Below are 6,000 nucleotides of genomic sequence, written 5' to 3'. Positions count from 1 at the left end.
GAACAGCAATGGGGATAGGGGGCATCCCTGTCTGGTTCCTCTGTGTACTGGGTAGGCATCAGAGATTGTCCTACCTGTCTTGACCCTTGCCAGCGGGGACGAGTATAACAGGTCCACCCATTCGACCCAGCCCTCCCCCAGACCCAACTTTAGCATTGTCGCCCTCAGGTAGTCCCACCTAATTGAGTCGAAGGCCTTTTCAAAGTCCACTGCTAGCATGGCCCCAGTTGGCGGCTTCGATTCACTGGGCATATGTATGATAGAGAAAATACGCCTAAGGTTTAGAGAGGTGCTGCGACCTGGTATGAAACCGTTCTGGTCAGGATGTATCAGGGCGGGCATAAGAGGCAACAGTCGGTTGGCCAGGATCTTACTGAGGATCTTAAAGTCGCTGTTTAGCATTGATAGTGGGCGATAGTCTGTCACTGATGCCTCCCTGCTGTTTGTTTTAGGGAGTGGCACTACCAATGCCTCACGCAATGTACGTGGGAGTTCTCCGGTCTTTGCCGATTCCGTATACATTTCTATCAGACTGGGAACCAGTAAGGTTTAATACTTTTTATAAAAGTCCATAGGAAGACCATCTGTACCAGGGGTCTTCCCAGGGGCCAACTGTGCTATTGCCTCAACCGTCTCATCCGCTGTCACTGGGCCCCCCAAGCCGGCCCTGCCCTCTGGGCTTAATATCGGTAAAGATATCCGAGTTAGGAAATTGTCGAGGGTCCCCCTCTCCATGTCTGTGGGCTTCCTATATAGGTGTGTATAGTAGTCTCTAAATGCGTCGTTAATGGATTCTGGGCTAAGTCTACGTGTTCCCCTCCTGTCTAGTACACTTGCAATAGGGTCACTATCTCTGTTCGGGCGCACCAGCCATGCCAATAGTCTACCAGATCTACCCTCCTCTGACTGTATGGATGCCAAGTATCTTTGCATACTATGGCATCTAAGTCGCTCTTCAGCCTGGGAGTGCTCTCTACGTGCACGATCGTACTCTTCGTCCGCTTGCCCAACAGAGCCCTGTCTTAGCTCCCCCTCATGTATGACCCTCTCCAATGCGCTTAATTCTCTCTCTAGTGTACGTTTTATCCCCACTGACTGTCCAAGACAATGACCCCGCGTCCCCACTTTGAGTGTCTCCCACTCTGTGCCTCTGGCGGAAGTGGATCCCTGGTTAATTTCTATATGTTCTGTTAGGTAGCATCTTAATTCCTCCCTGTATGCCTGATCTTCAAGTGTTGTCAGGAGCATTCTCCATGACGGTATGGGAGATCTGTCCTGGGATACTCTCAGTGTCAGTAATAGAGGGTTGTGATCTGATAGTGTGCGGGCAAGGTATTCAGCATGGGTCACTCTACGTGCCAGTCCCACAGTGCAAACTATCCTATCAATTCTGGTGTGTACCTGATGAAGACCCGAATAAAACGAATAGTCCCTGGTCTCAGGGTGTTGTAACCGCCAAGCATCTACCAGCCCCCAGGCGTCTAGCCATCCAACTAATTTTTTTGCTGTTTTGGTTGATGTTGCTCCCTGTAGTGGGGGGGTGGATCTATCTAAATCAATGTCGAGCACTGTGTTGAAGTCTCCTCCTATTAGTACTTCCCCCGTGTGTTGGCGAGTAAGGTGCCTAGACAGGTTCGTCATAAATGCTGTTTGGTCCTGGTTGGGGGCATATATACAACTCAGGGTCAACTGGAGCCCCTGTAACCTCCCTTCCAATATGACAAACCTTCCGTCACTGTCTATGTTGGAGGAATCAATCGTGAAGGGGACTCCCGCCCTAATCCAAATCAGGGCTCCCCTTGCATAAGTTGAATATTCTGTGGCAAACACCTGTCCCCTCCATCTCCGCCTTAGTTTCTCTCCCTCTCCGGGTGCGAGATGAGTTTCCTGTAGCATAGCTATCTGCACCCCTCTCCTTTTTAGAAAGGAAAGGATTCTATGTCTCTTAGCAGGAGTACCCAACCCCCTGACATTCCAAGTTATGATTTTGTAGTCCGCCATCCTATTCTCAAGGCCTGTTGTATGAAGGGTCGGCACGCCCAAGGCCCGATCGATTCCCCCACAGGTATGTACCTTCCTCGCACTCAAACCATTTCGCATGTGTAGCCGATTTAACTAGTAACTGCAAACCCCAACTCCCCATCCCCAGGGCACCTCCGGAACTGTAGGCTGCCCAATAAATTCTGCAACACTGCAAATTATTCAAACACATCAATGCAATACTCGCCAGTCAGGAGCGACAGGCAAGAGTCAGATCCGGGGGAGCGGCCAGGTCCGGAGGGGCCATTTCGCTTCTTATCATGTCTCGCCTTTCAGCGCCGGCGCGGGCGCGGTCTATGCAAGTTCGTCAGCAGTCTGCGGGGTTACTTTTGGAGCGTAAGTCGAGTCCCCAGAGCCATCAGGCGAGGACACCACTGTATCGTCTGATTCTTCTTCCGAGATCCCCCGGGGCGATGACTCGCCACCCACCTTTGCCGCCGCCTCCAAGGCCTCTCTCTTGCCAGTTTCCCTCTGTGTCCGCGTTGGTGTTAGTCTCTGGCGGTCTCTGAGTCTTTTCCCCTTTGGGGCCCGCCGGGACCCGCCCGCCCCGCGATTCTCCGACACTGGTCGCGTCGGCTGTGTCCCAGATCTTTCCAGCCATTCCCAAGTCTCCTCTGGGGTTTGGAAGAACGTGGTTTTCCCGTCCGCAATCACCCGTAGTCTTGCTGGATAGAGCAGCGAGTACTGTATCCCCTCGTCTCGCAAGGTTCTTTTAACGGCTAAGAAGGAGGCACGCTTGTTTTGGACCTCCAAGGTGAAGTCAGGGAACAATGTTGCTTCGCCGTTGGCTACTTTAAACGGGCCCGTTTCCCTGGCTTTCTGCAAGAGGATGTCTCTGTCCCTGTAGTGCAGGAGTCTAGCTATTACTGCTCGTGGTGGCCTGCCAGGAGCTAGTGGTCTAGCTGGTACGCGGTGTGCTCGCTCCAGTGAATAGAAGGGGGTCAGACATCCTGGTGCGACAACTGTGCTTAGCCATTTCTCCAGAAACTCCACCATATTCGGCCCCTCAGTCCCTTCAGGAAGGCCCACCACGCGAATGTTGTTCCTCCTATTTCTGCCTTCTGCGTCTTCAGCTCGCTGGTCAAGCTTCGCCACCCTGCCAGCCAAGGAGGACACCGCCGCTGATACCTCTTCTTGTTTTGGGACTACTTCTGCTAGCGTTGCCTCCGTTTCTTTTACTCTGTCAGCTAATTTATGATGATCAGCTCTCAGGAGGCCCACCTCTATCGCCACCTGATTGATGTCACGCTGTAGTGTGGATTTGGTGTCCTCAATGGCACCCAGTATTTTGTCTAGAGTGTCTTGCACTTTGCTTTGCGACGGGCTTTGCGTGGTCAGTTCATTGTCCCCCAGTGGTGGATGCTCTGGAGGGTCCATGTTTTTGCTCTTGTGTCTGCCCTTGGGGGGCATTGGCCAGGCAGGTAGGGGCGACTCAATGAGGCTAGCGCCCAGTGCGCTCAGGCCCGGATCCACCGGTGGCCCCCCGCGGGCCGAACGATCGTGAGTGCGCTATGTTCAGTCCCCCAGTCGCGTCACATCTTCTCCTTAGGTAAGTAACCAGTTTTGGGCTAAACCGGGGTTGGTGTGCTTTCGTAGGCTTGTGTTGTTATGCTTATAAGTGATTGCTGCAGCAAGGCCTGATTGGTCCAGTCACCCAAAGAAGGCTCCGCACCATGGAACAAGGGCACCCGGCCCCCAACTCTGGTAGTTGACGGTGGACGGCGCAGGGCGATTCCACGCCGCCTCGCCCCACAAAGGACAAACAGTATTCATCTTGGGCCATCCCGGGCTCGGAAAGTTCTGTCGTCGTCATCCGGGGGCTCCCGGGCAGCAGACATCAGAGCTCCGGTTGTGCGTTCCCCGGGGGGGGCTCACCTAAAGTGGACTCTTCACCGGGCAGCCCCGGAGGGCCCCCCGCCCCCGCGTCTCTCCGCTGTGTGCAGCCCCTCAGCCAGGGGACATCAGGCTCCGCCTCCCGAGCAGGAGGCCGACTCGCCACCGGCAGGCGCCCCCACCTGTCGTTCCGGTCCGCACCACTCCTTCGGGGTGGGCCCGTATCCAGGGCCAGCGCCGGGCGCAGCGCACCGCCCAGACCCGGGGCCGCGGCCGCAACTCGGCAGCGACCCACGCAGGCCCAGGCCCGCACCAGGGTGCACGAGCCCGCCGGAGGCCGCCCCCGGGGCCGCAGCCGCCCTCAAGCGGCCCCGGTCACGCCGGCCCCTCACCCGCGGCGCTTCAACACGGGGATCCCTCCGGCACCGCGCGCCTCGGCCACGCCCGCCGGCCGGGCCGCAGCCTCTCCGCAGCCCCGGGCAGCCCCAGTCACTCGGGGGCCCGCTCCAGGGGGGGGCGAGACTGCACCTCCGCGGTCCCCCCGTCCACGGCAGTCGTCCCGCTCCACTCCGGTCACAGGACCGCCCACATCAGCGCGTCCAGGCACCGATTCAAAGTCGGCCCCTCCGGAGCCGATCAGTTAAGCGTGCGCCATGCTCGGCTCCGTGGCCACGCCCCCCCCCATTGAGTCAGTTAATGTCCCATTCAGGCTCTGCTAATCCCCCTATTGTGTGACTGTCTGGGGTGAATGTACAGACCCAACTGTCAGTTATAGCCAGTCATGTGACCTAAGGCAGGGTACTGGCACAGAGGGTTTATCATTACAAGTTCCTTTGTGTCAAACATGACATATCTACCACCTCTGGTTTAGGAATTACAACTTACCTTATGGGGGGAATAGGTCTCTCAGTAGTGAGAAAACAAATTTGCTAGGACACGCTAAACTAAGAAGTACATGTCCTACCTTTTAATTGCACAGCACCCTGCACTATGGGCTACTCATTGCCTACCTTAGGGGTGACTTATACGTAATAAAAGGGACGTTTTAAATGCCAAGTTGACATGTCAGTGGGACACTGCCTTCAAGCTGCAATAGCAGGCCTGTGACAAGTTTTAAGGTGCTACTTAAGTGGGTGGCACAATAAGTGCTGCAGCCCCACTGGTAGCATTTAATTTACAGGCCCTGGGTATATGGTATACCACTCTACAAGTGATTTACATGTAGACTAAATATGCCAATCAGGTATATTCCAATCAAACCATGTTTAGAGGAGTGAGTGCATGCACTTTAGCACTGGATAGCAGTGGTAAAGTGCACAGAGTCCTAAGGCCAACAAGCAAAACTCCAGCAAATGGAGGAGGAGGAAGGCAAAATGTTTGGGGCAGACCCTTTAGAGAGGGACAAACAGATGGACAGAGAAGGAACTGATGCTCCACATCAGTTTCCTGGAACTACTTGAGAGGTCCTACACCATCAAATCTCTTATCAGGGACAAGGTCTCATGCTGCATCCTCTTGAGGATGGACAATGTCTCAGCAGTGCAGTACATCAACCGCTTGGGGAGCATGAAGTTGAAAGCCCTGTCGAACCTCGCAAAGGATTCTCTGCATTAACACAATCTCTGTGACAGCAGAGTACCTCCCTGGGATGCAGAACGAAGTAGTGAACTGTAATTCCCGATATATCACAGACAACAGCGATTGGAGACTGGATTGAAAGATCCTCACAGCGCTCATGGACAGATGGGGACCTTGCCACATAGATCACTTTGCATCCAGACTGAACTATGAACTGCCCAGATAGATCAGTTGGAGTACGGATCCGGGGGCAGCGGCAGTGGGCGCCTTCATGCAGGATTGATCATCAGCTCAAATGTATGCCTTTCTGCCATTTCCGATGATTCCCAGAGTAGCAGCGCAAGTCCAGCGTCAGAAGGCATCCTTGGTATTGATGACTCCGATCTGGAGATTACAGCCATGGTTCCTGATGTTCATGGGACTAGCGTGGAACCTGCCAATAGCGCTGCCATTATTCCATCTGATGGTGTTGGGTTACCTAGGTTGCCCTCATCCCCTGGTTCTGCAGGGGCACCTCAAGCTCATGGCTTGGAGGATTTCAGGTGACGC

Source organism: Pleurodeles waltl, chromosome 9 (genome assembly GCF_031143425.1).
Source record: "Pleurodeles waltl isolate 20211129_DDA chromosome 9, aPleWal1.hap1.20221129, whole genome shotgun sequence".
NCBI lineage: Eukaryota > Metazoa > Chordata > Amphibia > Caudata > Salamandridae > Pleurodeles > Pleurodeles waltl.
This window is presented reverse-complemented; position numbering follows the sequence as displayed.